At 39.2% G+C, this 16,117-nt stretch overlaps 1 long non-coding RNA gene across 1 annotated transcript in view; it reads right to left on the bottom strand.

Annotated features, from left to right (window-relative positions):
* The window catches only part of LOC139031247 (uncharacterized), a 186,271-nt gene that overhangs the window by 5,704 nt on the left and 164,450 nt on the right, over window positions 1–16,117 (bottom strand). Inside the window, exon 4 of the long non-coding RNA XR_011483710.1 lies at window positions 15,396–15,496. This is a non-coding gene — a long non-coding RNA (uncharacterized lncRNA). The remainder of the gene's footprint in view (window positions 1–15,395; window positions 15,497–16,117) is intronic.

The following is a 16,117-nucleotide window of genomic DNA, read 5'->3' as shown; positions in this document are numbered from 1 at the left end:
ATTAGTAAAGGATGGGAGTAATTGAATAAATAATCCAGGAAACTGGTTACACTGCTTCTTTGATGCCCTGGAAGCACTGAGCTCTAATTCTCCAGGGTGGTAACCTATTTGTGAAAGCACCCTTTACTAGCTTCCAGCCATCATCCCACCCCTCATCACCCACAGACCTATTTAACTTACTCTCTCCTTACTGGTACTTCTGCAGTCACCTCTCAAGTTACTTAATTCTAGTCCTTGTCTCTCGCACTACTGCTAATAGCATTAAGAAACTTGGAAATGTTAAACTTTTCTTACACACTTCAGAAAGAGCAGAAGAAATCACTAAAACAGGAATCACACAGCTATTTAAGCTGTTCTTTCTTTCATTTAGTATTTATTTGTTGAGCAACTACCACACATGTACAACTATGCATTGAGCACCCCAAATTTTAAGAAGTCAGTTCCTGCACTTCACGGCCTGCTTTGAAATGACCAAAAAAAAAGGGAAATTTTAATTTATTTTTAGTTCTTGTGTTAGTTATAGGCATGAGAGAAAAATCTACAGCCTGATAGAGTTTATATTCACTAACTTGGTGGACTATCTATGTATCTGATAGGTATGTGTGTATATCTTTGTACCACCTAACACACATGCTGCAGGAAATGCACGTAGCATTTTTTCTGAACAGTTATTTGTTCATCTCAGCTCATGTGTGTACTCCCCAGGGTCCAATCCATTTCACTTCTGAATAGTTTTTGGAAAAAAAAGTAATCAAGGTAACTATTAGGGTCACCATGCTCAGCAACCTTTCTGCCACATCTTTCACCAATGGACAGCTGGTTATGTATAGTCATGCAGCTGGGAGCTCTAGAAATAAAGTGGATAAAGAAATGGATTGCCTGAATGGGAGGGGAGTTTAGGTATATTCTCCCCTAAATATACATACATCGGTATCCATGACACAGATACATGCATGTGTATGGCTGAGTCCCTTTGCTGTCCACCAGAAACTATCACAACACTGTGAATCAGCTATACTCCAATACAAAATAAAAAGTTTAAAACAAAAGGGATGGATGGACGGTGCCTGGTCTCAGTCTCACAGGATGAGTGACACATGCTAGAATGTTTTTCAGTTCTTCTGTAGGCAGGAAATCTGGCTTTAAAGCTTCCTACATCTTAATGGAGAATGTCAATGAGGAATTAAGTGGCAGGAATCATCTGGAGTAACAGATAATAATCTGAATCACATATCAAGGAAAGCACTTGTCTCAGATAAACTATCATCACTGACAACAATCTCCTGAATCAGGAATTCCTCATTTGTAAAATTTCCCAGAAACATCCTACCCCTATTCATCAGTGCAAGAGGTGCCTCTGACCATTGTGCTTGTCAACTCAAAAGACAATAAATAAAACTAAAATCCTTCAACAACAACTCATAACTTCTTAAAGCAAGAGGTAGTTCCTTTCAGCACAATGTATGCCTATGTCAAACTAGTTGTTTCGAGAGTTGGAATTTCCACAGTAACAGGCTCTTTGTGGAATGGAGAATGTCTGCTTTCTTCCACTTGCCTGACTCAACATGGCTGGAAAGGATTTTTCTGTGAGGTTTTAAGAGCATCCATCCTTCAGCTGAGATGGAGAGTGAGACATTCCAGTTTGAAGAGGGTAGCTGTCTTTTATCAGAAGTGGCAGAGCCTCAGCTATCATGAAATGGCTTTTTCACCTATGTTTGGTGTCAATACACAAAGATTGCTTGTGTGTGGAGAGTCTCAGATTCATTCAGGTTTATGCCATCCCTTTTACAAAGCATGTCAAGTATGGAACAAGAGGCCAAAAAGAAAAGGATGTATTCGTGGTGGTTGCCAAGGAGTGCACTGGCCAATTATTGTACAGAAAGTATAAATTTTGTCATCTGATGAATTTGAACTTGAAGAAAAACTAGGGCATATTTACATCTGCATGGCTTTGGCAATTCTCTCAAAGATGCCAAATGTCAAGTTCCTCATCTGTAAAATGCTGATAATGATACCTACTTACTGATACAAGCTATAACCTTTCTGTCCACAAGGAAAGCTGTCTCCAAATTTTGATCTACTTATGAGAGATTTTATTAATAACTGACCTGGAACATGCCATTCTGTATGTGGCCAGTCATATTACAGCAGCCTTGGAAAGAATTGATTAAAGACAGCTGATCTAGTACATTAAAAATGGATTCAAAATGGAGAATGGCTTATGGAGAAAAAAAGATTCCTCTCATCATCCTATAGAAAAGTTCTCTGATTTCTACATGATGAGTCACAAGAAACTTGCCTGACTTGACTTTACATCTCAAGCCTGTTTTAACTCCTGGGGACTTGAGTGACCATCTGCTACTTTTGCCTTTCTGGACCCGTGCCTCCTGCAATCTGGTGAAGGCATCTCAATTGTATTTTGGAGACTCATCACTCTCAGACCTTAAAGGGCTTTAATTCATTTAAGCTGGGTTTCTCTTTCTTACACAGAGATTACTGTCTGACATCTGGATGATAATAAAGATACTATGAAACACCTGTCGAGCACTTTTTATGTGACAGACATAGTTCTAAACACCTAACAAGTTTTATATTTTATGTATTCTTTACAAAAGACCTATGAACTAAGAACTATTATTAAGTCCCACATCCCAGTTGAGAGAGAATAAAGGTGAGGTGCCTTTAAGAAAAACACCCATGTCTATATGGTATGTAATAGAGGCAGTATTTGAACCCAGGTCTGTCTGATTTCAGTGTCATGATCTTTACCTCAATATTATGATTAGTAAAAGGAACAAATGTGCAAATACCTTCACATAATGGATAATCTATCCAGGATGTAAAGAATTACTCCAAACCACATTCTTTTTGATTTCAGGGGAAATTCCTAATTCTAAGCCTCTGAGTTTTTTTTTTACCTAGGGTGGTCTTGTGGCTAGTAGGATGAGAATGCTGGCAATTCTCGACTTTGGTCATCATGTGAGCAGAGAAAAACTGATTCTAGTTAAAGGCCATGCTTGGATTTCGGCGTTCTCTTGTGTCCGTGAAAAAGGAAGTCCGGGAAGAGAAGAGGTGGAGTATTTATGGGAAGATGTGGGCAGCTTGTTGAATTCTAGTGGTTTAAAAGCATTTGCTTTACATTATTGGGACTAATTGAAATAAAAGGTTCAAGGCTCCTGAGAGTTGACTCATTCCCATCATCCTAATATTAGATGAATTGAGTTCCATGTGGTTGACGGTCTGTACCAAATTTCTCAGTGTTGGCTGACAGCCTCAGAAAGATCTGTTCATTTCTTTCTTTCTTTTTTTTTTTTTTTTACAACGTTTCAGTGAGTCATTCCACACACACTGTCAGTACTGGTTCCCGAGGGGAGGTGGAGAAGGAAGGTTTCCAAGCTAGAGTGAAGGGCTTGGAAATTCACTGGGGAGCAGAAAACCACCAGCTGCACTCCTACCCAGAACAAACTTGGGGCACAGGGTCCTGCCTTTCATTCCTGAGCACCATGTTTATTAGTCTGGACATTGTTCTCTTGGAACAATCATACAAATCATACAGTCTTCAAAAGTGAAAGGAAGTGGGTTTCTTTTGTTAAAAATCCAGCTGATTCATCTTAACAAACCAACACACTCACACATTGGAAAAGACCCTGATGCTGGGAAAGACTGAAGCCAAAAGGAGAAGAAGGCAGCAGAGGAAGAGATGGTTGAATGGCATCACTGATTCAATGGACATGAACTTGGGCAAACTCCGGGAGACAGTAAGGGATGGGAGGCCTGGTGTGCTGGAGTCTGTGGGGTCACAAAGAGGTGAACATGACTAGCGACTGAAAAACAACGTGTATGCGTGTGTGTATCGCCCATCCCTAAAACAGGTTCTTCCATATATGAAAGGCAGTTTGGCATACTGAAAATACTAAGTGCTTTAGAATCAGACACTTCTGAATTTAAATCACAGCTCTGTCATGTATTATCTGGATTTAGACTGCTTAGATTCTTGGAGGCTCAGCTCCCCTTTTCTTTAAAAGGGGGATGATCTTTACGTGTCATGTACTTTTGTGGACATTAGAAATAGTATACTTTAAGTACCAGTACATAGTAGAATCTTAAGAAAGCAGCAGCTCATGGCATTTAGCTTCTCAGAGACCTGTGAGTACTTCTGACTCAGTCATTTATCAGTAGGTTAGATTTGGGCAAGTTCCTTCACCTTCTCTCAGTATCAGTTTCCTAGTCTACAAAATGAGGTAATAATACTCTGTAAGATTATTAGGGGATTGAGTGATGCATTATTAACTACTGTAATTACTGCCAGCAATTATAAATCTCTTTAATTGTGTTAAGCCCTTTCATATAACGTATATAAAGCACTTGATATATTTCCTATCATGTAGTAAACAATGAATAAACATTAGTTATTATTAGGTTAAATAATATAAATTACTATTATTCAACCACTTTGACCTACAAAGATGGCAATTTCACATGGCTCCACTGAATATTATTCCTAAAGGGTAGCTGTAATTGCCAAGATTCTGTGTCTAATAACCTGGTAGCCAAAATCACTGCAGATGGTGACTGCAGCCATGAAATTAAAAGATGCTTGCCCCTTGAAAGAAAAGCTATGACCAACCTAGTGAAGTCACTCAGTCGTGTCCGACTCTTTGTGACCCCGTGGACTGTAGCCTACCAGGCTCCTCTGTCCATGGGATTCTCCAGGCAAGAATACTGGAGTGGTTTGCCATTTCCTTCTCCAGGGGATCTTCCCGACCCAGGGATCGAACCTGGGTCTCCCACATTGCAGGCAGATGCTTTAACCTCTGAGCCACCAGGGAAGCCCTATGACCAACCTAAATAGCATATTAAAAAGCAGAGACATTACTTTGCCAACAAAGGTCTGTCTAGTCAAAGCTATGGTTTTTTTTCCAGTAGTCATGTATGGATGTGAGAGTTGGACTATAAAGAAAGCTGAGCTCCAAAGAATTGATGCTTTTGAACTGTGGTGTTGGAGAAGACTCTTGAGAGTCCCTTGGACGGCAAGGAGATCAAACCAGTCAGTCTTGAAGGAAATCAGTCCTGAATAGTCATTGGAAGGACTGATGCTAAAACTGAAGCTACACTACTTTGGCCACCTGATGCATAGAATTGACTCATTGGAAAAGACCCTGATGCTGGGAAAGATTGAAGGCAGGAGGAGAAGGGGATGACAGAGAATGAAATGGTTGGATGGTGTCACTGATATGATGGACATGAGTTTGAGCAAGCTCCAGGAGTTGGTGATGGACAGGGAAGCCTGGTGTGCTGCAGTCCATGGGGTCACAAAGAATCGGACAGAACTGAGTGACTGAACTGAACCTGGTAGCTTATATGCGCTTGTTGTGTTTGAGCAGTAGAAACCTGGGGTTAATTACTACTTTTCTTCTCAATGCTTTGGGCAGTGAGTGACTGAACTTCACAAGAATCTAATTAATTCACCAGGTTCTGGTGAACTTTTCAAAAGCTTAAGAAGCCAGGTCTCCCTCCTAGTGTTATGGGAGTGGGAAAAAACCCTAGAAAGAATGGCTAAGCTGGAAAGAATATATGTGACCTGGCACCAGGTTATGTCAACTCAAGTTTCTTCAGCATGACACTCAGGTTCCTGATTCTCAAGAATTGCCGAACTTTGTCCTGCATTAGGAAAAATCATTACACAATGCTTTGACCTATAGCTTGCAGTGAATAATCCTTGGTTGAGTATGATCTTCAAAGTGTCCAAAGAAAACTTTTGTGATGTTGGAAATCACTTCTGTCCTTATCAGAACTGTCACATGATAATCAATGTAGGTCAACTTGGGAGCTCACTTATAAGACTAGTTGGGGTGCTAGAAGACCAGGCAAGAGGTGATGGTGATTTGAACTAGGGTGATAGCATTGGCAATAATGGAATAAGGTGTCATCATTATGTATCCAGGAGATAGGACCAGTAAGACTTGCTGCTCATTCGAATATGGGGGATGAAGAGAAGAGCCAACTCAGTTGGGCATGGTGGTGCCATTTTCTCAGCTGGGGAAGACTGAGGGAAGGCAAATCTTGGGACCGGAAGTAAATCTAGAGTTCTATTATGGCTGTATTAGAGGTGGCCCACTGGAGATCTAAGTGGAGACACATCAAGGATGTAGTTGAAGATAGAACATGTGAGCTCAAGGCATGTGTTGGGGCAGAGGTTTATGGAATACTACTCTGTGTTCTCCATTACGCTCTATTCTGGGAGAGAAACAAAGAAGTATGGTCACAGAAAGTTTGATCAAGAGAGAAATAACAGGAAGAGAAAGCCAAGAGATTTAGAGTCTGAGGACAAAAAGAAATAATGGAGAGAAAAAGACCAAGCATCCAAAAACTCTTGATTTGAGCTCAGACAATGTACAAGGCATTGTGTTGTGTGATTTTACACACAATAGCTTATATAATGCTCAACAAAATCTATATTACTGCTCAGAAGACCAAGACTCATAGAATTTATTTAACGTACCTAAGAATCACAGCTAGTTATGGGGCAGAGCTGAGACTTTGAACAAAATCTCCCTGACCCCAATGCATAGGTTCAGTATGACTAAGACGTTCATTTCTCCTTGTCAGTGAAATACTTTGTTAACAACCAGTAAGGCTTCAGAAAGACAAAGGTTTTCCAAGGCCTGCAGAATGCCTGTCCACAGATCATCATCCACTGGAGGTCATCCTCCTTTTGTCTGCAGAATACAAACCACATTCAGAGGGAGTGGGGAAAAAAGTAAAAAGAAGACAACAATTCAAGATAGTGTTGCTTATTAAGAATAGAGAGCTGAGATTTTTTATTATTATTATTATTATCATATGTCATCTCTATGTATTGTATAACTACTTTTTGTTTTTCTTCCTAGCAATGTTCCCTGTCCTTCCACTGAGAATTCTCTCATAGGCATTTGGGCTAAAATTGTCCTTCCACCCATCCTAGGCAGTCAAATATAGTTCACATGTGATTGCAGAATCATTTCAGCACATGGCTACTTCTTGTTCTGATTCTTTAGCAATATCTCTCTGGGAATTCATTGACTTACTTAATTGGAATGTTCAATCTTTAAGGCACTATTGGGTTTGGGGATTAAATGGTGTTGCCATGGACTGGAAGACAATTGGCCATGTCCGGATCATGTGCTTTCCCTTGCAAGTGTAAGGTAGGAAAGCTTCTGAGATTTACATTTCCATTGGTACCATATGGGGCAGGGGAGGGCAGTTTCCCAACATGAAAACAACAGAGATCTATTTCAGCACTTAGATTGGATGGAGGCCATTGCAGTTACTGTTGTGGTTACTAGTACCACTGCTATTTTTATTTCAGCTCCAGGGCAATATTCGAAGCCACACAATAAACCTGAGATTAGTAGTCAGTCCTGGTTTGATTATTGACATAGAGAGGGTTTTCTTTTCTTCCTCTTTTGAGTTATATGAAGCCTGAGCTCCAAGCAGCTCTGCAATCAGTTTTTGAGATCTTATCAAAAGGATGACAAATCAATTTGGAAAACAGACCCATTGAAATGTCTGAACAGATTCAATCTTCTCTATGATCTGAATTCAACTTTCTTTTTAAATCCAAGACTAGAATTGTAGGGAGAAGCTGCTGCTTTTCCACTTGAGTCTAAGAAGGCAAAAAGATTTCTTTTATCTGGAAGATTTAGTGCTCACATAATAATTGCCTTTTGATACTTCTTATCTGGGTTTCTTATAAGACCAGTCTGAAAAACTGGGTAGTTAATTTAAGACAGTGTTTATAACTTTGATACCCATAGTGCTCAAAAACTGCAGAATTGTAGCTCTTAGACCTGGTTTTGAAGGTATATTTTGTTTGGTATGCAAAATGTTTTACTAATTTGATGTAGTTGCCAACATTTTAAAGGTGAATGATTTCACAGTTTTAAAAAATCCAGATTTCTACTTAATGGAAGATGTGGCAACAGCAGGTCCACATTCCTATAATCAATAGTCAGCAGAAGCTGAAAGGCAGCTGCCTCTATAGTTGGGACATAGAGCAATTAGGGATGCATTCTGCTGCAAGTAATTGAGACTTAAACCACAGGGACATCTATTGTTTGCTTAAGGCATCTGAAGGTAGCTTTAGGGGGTTTATTCAAGAGCTTTAACAATGCTGTCTTTCTGGTATCTTTCCACTTCCTTAACTGTTTAAATAGGAGAATCATTCCTATCCCACCAGATTGTTTAAGAATTTTTTTAAAAATCATGTATGTTAAGTCCTTAGTTCAATGCCTGGCACAGTGGGAAAGCTCAATTGGTAATAGCTGTTGCTAATAGTCTATTAATTATTGTTGCAGTAATGCTGCATAAAAAGTCACCCAACTCAACGGCTTATAATATTAAGCATTTATTTTACTGGCTTACAGGCCTGAGGGTTAGTTAGAATGGTTCTGTGTTGGGCTGTTGGCTGACTGGGCTTGGGCTTGGGACACGCAAGGTGATGGTTTGAGTTCAGTTCTGCTTGTCCTCACTGGGTCAGTGCCTGCCGGGGGATGTTCCTTCTTATGATGAATGATAGGCATGTAAGAAAGCAAACCAAAACATGATATCCTAAGAGATATTAACTGCATATCCACTTTCTATTGGATAAAACGAGTCGCATGGCCAGGTCAAAGTCCGTGGGGGATGAAGTGTCCCACTCAAAGCAGGGAAGTAATATTTGCTGAAAATAGTCCAACCTAGTACAATTTGGAAGTTTGGCATCCAAGTAAAATAGCACTTTCTTTAAGTGTCCACCTAACTATCTTTGCTATATCCTTTTTTGCTTCACAATGGCACCACCATCCCTTCTATAGCACAAACAGACATTTTATGCTTTTTCTGAATATGTTAATGGGATTTGGTTACTTTGAATTAATTCACACTAGGGGTTTCCTGGTGGCTCAGCAGTTAAGAATCTGCCTGCCAATGCAGGAAACGTGAGTTCGATCCTGGGTCAAGAAGATCCTCAAGAGAAGGAAATGGCAACCCACTCTAGTATTCTTGCCTGGAGAATCCCATGGATGGAGGAGTATGGCAGGCTACAGTCTATGGGGTTGCAAAAGAGTCAGGCATAGTAATAGTAAAAGGCAATAGTAATAAAGTGTTACCTCCTCCCAGGAGTATTTGCATTTTAAATAAGATCTACTACAAGGAGAAGGGGTAACCCCAAGGACTGAAGGGGTGATGCTGGTAAATTTTGTTGCTGTAACACCTGGATGTAGGAGCAGAGATATCCGTGGATCAATGAGACCCAAGGCAGTGTGGCAAGGCCCAGCAATAGATCATACAAAGCTCCGCTGCTGGAAAGCTGTTCCTCTGTAGCATTGCCAAAGAGGTAAGTGCTTACTAAGATAAATCTCCTGGGCTTCTTGGGCTGAGAGGAGTCCTTGAGAGGAATATTTATTGGACATCTTTTGGTTTCTTATTTAATTGGAGTCACATATCTTCTCTAAAGCCATTTATAAACTGTACCACATTCTAGTGATGCAAATTTTGTACAGAGACAAGTTCTGTGTTTGAGTTTACATTTATACTTTTCTATTATAAATTCAGAAGAATACTTTCCATGGAAATTAATGGGAAATTCTTGCCAAATAGCTGTCACCAGCTAGTGCTTTTACTGTGGAATTAGTAGTAATATACGCTTTACCATGAATATGTTTCATATGATATTTTAAAATCACATGATTAAAAAAATCATGGAACTTTGACTTATTTTTATACTCTGACTCTGTTTTGGCATCTCTGATGTGTTTTCTGGGGAACACTACATTATCATTATGAGATGCTTGCTTCAGTGAGCTGAACCATCTACTTGGTCTGATATTAATCCTGAGGTTCTCATAAGTCACTCAGAGGATTATACAGTTTCACAGTACAGTATTCTGTAGCTCAGGTATGTTTTAAATTATTTGGTCACAGACATGAATATTTTTTTGTCTTTGTTACAAAGCCAGACAGTATTTCAGGGGCTTTCCTCCTAAAAGGTTACTATTTTACTCTCCAAATATTTGTCAACTCTGCATTAGACCCTGGGTGCATATGGATTTAGGAGTTCAGTTATTTGTGAGTGACCCTGAAGAATGATACTATAAAGGAATTTTTAATTTTTCTAGGACACAAATATGAGTTGAATATGGAATGAGTTACCTAGCTGGTAAATGAACCTCATTGAAAACCCAGCATATACAATTTAAGGGGCTTTGCTATTCTCTATTCAGTGTTGCAGAAAGCAATTGCTTTCCTAAGATAATTTTAAAAGCCTTTTAAAAAAGTAGTAGCTAATGAATATTGAGCATTTACAAAGTACCAGACACTTAACCGAGGTACTTAAAATGAACTGTCACGACATAATTTCCCAAGTGGGGGAAACAAGACTTACTCAAGAGACAGTGTCAAGTTCACACATACTAAGTGATGGAGCCTGGATTTGAACCTGGGAAGTCAAACTCTGGAGTCCTCCTCCTTCTAGCATTTGTGGTAGGAAGGAAGAGGTTTATACAATTCAGAATTCTACTCTGGAAATTCCATGTATTGAAGATATTTAAGAGGAGTTGTGATATTTGGCAGTGAGTCAGATTTCTCCACTATTAGGAAAGCAAAAACGAGTGATTTGTGAAATTGTTTCAGTGAGTGCCCCAGCCAGTATTTATTTTAATGGCTGTGTAAATGACTTCAGTCCCATATTTATAGAATCATTAAAGACTATGGGGATTATTTATAGTTTCTCTGCTATGCTTTATTGCATTTTGTGGAGAAAAATATAATTCATAGAGATATGCTTGAGAATTTGGTGGTTTTCAAAGGCCTCAGAATATATCCCATTGGGCTTTCAGGGGCTGTCATATTAGCATCATTATTTTTTGTTTGTTTATTTTACACTATACAGTTTTCCTGCACAATGGTAAATATAAATGCAAAATTTGTATTCGTATTTTACCTAGGACAGGGACTATAACGTCAAATTTCTAGCACATAGCAGTTGGTCATGTATTTGAACTCAGAGATTCACAATTTGTGCCTCAAATGTGAATTTTTAAGACCACAGCATGCAGAAATTGGGCAGACAGGCAGGGCTACCCTGTGTTTAGAATTTGGAGGGATAAATGAGAAAGAACAGTGAAGATTCAGAGCTTGAGCGTGAAAGACAGCTAGTGATAAGAAGGGAGTGTTTCCAAAAGTGATGCCTCTCCAAAAAACTCTAGTATTGCTGTGATAATTATTAGGGCTATAAACCAAGAATTGGACAAGGCAGAAAAATAGCAAGACCATGAAACAGTGAGACAAAACTCTAATATTGATCCTTTTTTTTCTTTATACAAACTTGTTATCTCATTGAACATTTATCGATACTTCTAGCTCTTGCTCTATAGCCCCCTTCTTCTGATTCCAATACCTAATTTTCTTCTGGGGAATGAGTTTTCTTCCACTGCTGTTTGGTGCAACTGTCATTCCAGGTACACCCCTCTCTCCTTGTCAGGAGGCAGACCTGTAACCCAAGTATTCTAAATCTTTAAAGGCATGACAGAAAGGCTACAAAAGCAGCTGGAGACGGTTCATTCCAGCTTCTTCAGCTGATGAGTTTGTCCATTTGTCCTTGCTGCCAGGATTCTCAGAGCATCACTGGTTCCTGGCAGCCTTTTCTCTGTCTGGTTCCTCAGCTTTTCCCTTAAGTCTGAATGTTTTCCCCAGAACTCGCAATGGCTTTCTTTGTGCTCAAGTTAGACAGATCCATCAATTTCTGTTGCTTGCAAACTAAGACTCCTAACTGAAATTGTTGGTTTTACTATAGTGAGTTGTAGAAGAAGGGATTTAATGATATAATTTCTTAAAATATCTAATCAGTGGTTTCAGAGGAGTAGCATTAGCAAATTCTTAGGGAAAAAAAATACAGCACAATTGTTTTCAGGAGCTTTTCAACTGGATGTTCCTTTACAATCCAATGGATGCCTAGATTCTAGAACTGAAAACAAACTTCTAAATTGCTCTCTCCCTGGTGGTTCTAGCAAGAATAGAATCAGATACTCTAAATGTTTAAGAAGAGCACTCTGAACCCCTCCCCTGCTATATATATATGTATATATTTGTTATACATAAACATAGCCTCCAAACTTAAGATTTTGTGTTGTTACTATGTGCTCATTATTCAACAAGTATTTTTCTTTTTTCTCTTTATGTCAGGGAACAAATTATGATGCTACCATTTATTCTTGGATTCTTCTAAAAGCCCATGGATCAGTTTGGGGGTGGTAATGAATAGAACACAAAATGGGATCATCTCCATGGCCATCAGATTGCCAAAAATAGACACATTCTGCAATTATCATCAGAATGACTTGTTACCATTTGAAAGTAGATGAAGAACAGAGATGCCAGTTATTCATCAACATTCAAATCCCAAGAAACAGTTTTCTATCCATTCAATTTTGAGTAAATCATTGGGTCTGGGTGGTTTTTTCTCGGCTTTTTCCACTCCTTCCTCGTTTCTTCTCTGCCAAACATCTAATCATGCTGAGATGCATCCTGCATAATAAACATACTCTTTGCACTTTCAATGACTATTTTAGTACAATAACATTTTAATATCAGTCTATTCCTTCCCCACATCCTTCTTTGGAATAACTATATAGCATGATTTGGGCTAAATGCTGTTTTCAAAGTTAATGATAAAAGCAGTAATAAGAGTAATAAGGTCTCCATCCTCTGCTTTATAGCTGAGTGCACGTGTAATCATTCCCACGTCACATATTGAGGAGTCCACTGTAATTTAAGGCTTGGCTTGATTCCTTTAGACACATGACTGGAACCTCTTCCTTGATGTAATCTGAAGGCAACTATTAGAAATTAGTATCTCTAACAACAATGAAAGGACAACACAGGAATTTTAGAATTAGACATACTTGAGTATTTGCTTAGGGATTCCCAGGAGGATGACTCTGATATAAGGATTAGAGTGCTGCCCATTTATAAGGAAAGTGATCACAGGAAATAGAGGAATAGGAAAGAAACCCACTGGAGGAAACTTTCAAAAGCTAGTTACCTTGGTGGACAACTGGAATTTTGATACTTTGGGAGGGATGCTGAGAGATGGTGTAGAACAATGAAAAAGAAGGAAGGTGCGGTATGTATTTACCAATTCCCCAACTTACATTGGTTGAGGGCAGTCTTAGGAGCATTCATTCTCCAGTCTCGTACCTGGACAAACCTGAGTGAAGTGTGTTCCCATGGCCAGACAAAACCCCTTAGACATCCAGAAAAAACTATAATTCAAAGAGATACATGTACCCTTACATTCATAGCAGCACTATTCCCAGTAGCCAAGATATAGAAACAACCTAGATGTCCATCGACAGATGAATGGATGAAGAAGATACAGTATGTATATAGAATGGAATACTACACAGTCATAAAAAAGAATGAAATAAGGCCATCTGCAGTAACATGGATGCAACTAGAGATTGCCATAGTAAGTGAAGTAAGTCAGAAAGTAAAAGACAAATGCCATATGATATCACTTATACATGGAATTTAAAATATGGCACAAATAAACCTATCTATGAACAGAAACAGACTCAGAGTTATATAGAACAGACTAGTGGTTGCCAAAGAGGAGGAGGTGTGCAGGAGGGATGAACTGGGACTTTGGGATTAGTAGATACAGACTATTGTATACAGAATAGATAAACAACAAGGTCCTACTGTATAGCACAGGGAACTAATATCTTGGGGTTAAGTCATAATGGAAAAGAATACAAAATATGTATATATGTGCATAACTGAGTCACCTGCTGTGCAGCAGAAATCAACACAACAATGAGAGAGTCTTGTGCATCACATGGGGAAAGAAATGGCAATCCACTCCAGTACTCTTGCCTGGAGAATCCTATGAACAGAGGAGCCTGGTGGGCTACAGTCCATGGGGTCGCGAAGAGTCGGACACGACTGAGCAACTTCACTTTCACTTTTCACTTTCATGCATTGGAGAAGGAAATGGCAACCCACTCCAATGTTCTTGCTTGGAGAATCCCAGGGACGGAGGAGCCTAGTGGGCTGCCATCTATGGGGTCACACAGAGTCAGACACGACTGAAGCGACTTAGCAGCAGCAGCAGCATGCATCACAGTGAGCAGCCTTTGCTATGAAGAGATAGGTACTATGGGAAGGGCCTTGATAGCATCATTTATCCACCTTGCAGAGCTCAATGCAAAGGAGGTCAGGGTGGATGCTTTATGAAAAGACTGGGTTTGATACTGCTTATGCAGTATGCTTTGAAGGGAAAGGCATTCATTCTTGCTCCAAAATTTCTGTTTCTCCAGATAAATTCAGAGATTTCAATATTCTAGACTTACAGCCATTAGAGAATAATTCTTTCAGTTTAAGCCAGTGGGACTCAAAGTTCTCTCAATCATCTTCAAATTTTCCTGGGAATGCTTTATAGAAATCCAGATTCCTGGTTCTTAACTTTCAGATTGACTGAATCACATCTCTGGGTGTTGGAGAACAGAAGGCAGCTCCAAGCAATATTTATGAACTTCTCCAGTTTGAAAATACCTGAGTATTTCCTCTTTGCCTAATGACCTTAGCATTGTAAAAATGAAAATATGGTTTATTTTTCCCCTTAAAATATTAATACATACTCAAACCTATATAAGTCATACCTGTCTTATTTCACTTCTGCATCTGCAATCCTTACCTAGCACAAGCTTGTCACATAGTGAACGCGCAACAGATACTAGTCAAATAAGTGAATTCTTATAATAGAAACTAGAATGCAAACATTCTTGGTGATTGAGTGACTCACACCTCAATGTGTATAAATTTGTCAACTCTTTTCCTCTAAGGAAGGAGGAACAGATGCTATAATAGAACACTGAGAGCCAGAGGGAAGGAATTGGTAAAAACAGAATAAGGATTAGTTTTCCAGCTATAAGATTATCCATCTGCAAAATGAGGATATTGTCAGCACCTGATGTTCTTGTCTGTCTGAGGTCCACTCCTTTGATACTTGATGCTTTGCCCTGATACTCCTTTGGGAAACTACTTCTCTTCCATATCATGGTGATTATGAAGGTCTGTCTTCACTGTGGTCAACCACGTATATTCATCTCCCAGATCACAAGTGACTGATTCAGGAATTGATTTGTGATTCAGCTGAGGTCAGTTAGATTTTAATCCAAATTGCCTCTTTAATTTCAAAGAGGCTTTCTTAGTTTATAGAGAAGGGAAATTAAATACCTGCTGGCTTTGCTCAAATGGTAGGATATAGGCCTGTAACTGGTGGTGACCATCTTTATCGTCACCTGGGGAGATGCTACTTCAGAATGAAACCAAAAGAAAAGGAAAGAAAACCAAGAGTTGAAGAGGGTCAGACTCACAAGTATATAGTTGGAGCTCCTGGATCCAGCCATGCATGAAGCCCTTGCAATTAGTGTGACTTGCCACTCACATGAGCCAATTGTGGTTATATTCTTGACCCCTGAAACAAACAAACAAAAAATTCCTGACTGAAAAGAGTTTGAGATGAACTGATATCTGAGGAGTATCACTGTATTGTCACTGAATGTCTGTGGTTGTCTGAAAGAGTTAGGTTTGACCATGTTCTTCTACTGCTTATCTGAGTGAAATCTGAACTGTTACCTAAGGTCTTCAACCCTCAATTTCATCTTATTATAGAGAACTTGGGGGTATTATTTCCCCTCATTGGGTTGTGAGGATTATACACACATTAACAGTAGCCATGAAAGTGCAAATAAATGGTAGAGTTACTTACTAAAGTTCTTTTGTAGGAATTTTTATCACTTTTGGACATTCTTGACCACCATCAGTTCCCTAAGACCTCCTGATAATTCCGAAAGTCTCCGTTAAATAGTATTAATCATGGATTAAGTCATGCCCCATAGGGAGGGTAGTTTTTTTCTGAGGGTATTCAAGAGATTGGCTAAGTTCTTTTTCTTCTCATTGCCAGATCATTTGAGGATGGCAGGGAAACTATGGGACTCCTGCAAGGTGTCTGATGTTCAATATGATGAAATGAGGAAAGTGTAAATGTGAAGATTGTAACAGACTGTACTTTCCAAAGATTGACACAACAATATCT

This window comes from Odocoileus virginianus, chromosome 26 (genome assembly GCF_023699985.2).
Source record: "Odocoileus virginianus isolate 20LAN1187 ecotype Illinois chromosome 26, Ovbor_1.2, whole genome shotgun sequence".
Classification (NCBI taxonomy): domain Eukaryota; kingdom Metazoa; phylum Chordata; class Mammalia; order Artiodactyla; family Cervidae; genus Odocoileus; species Odocoileus virginianus.
This window is presented reverse-complemented; position numbering and strand designations above follow the sequence as displayed.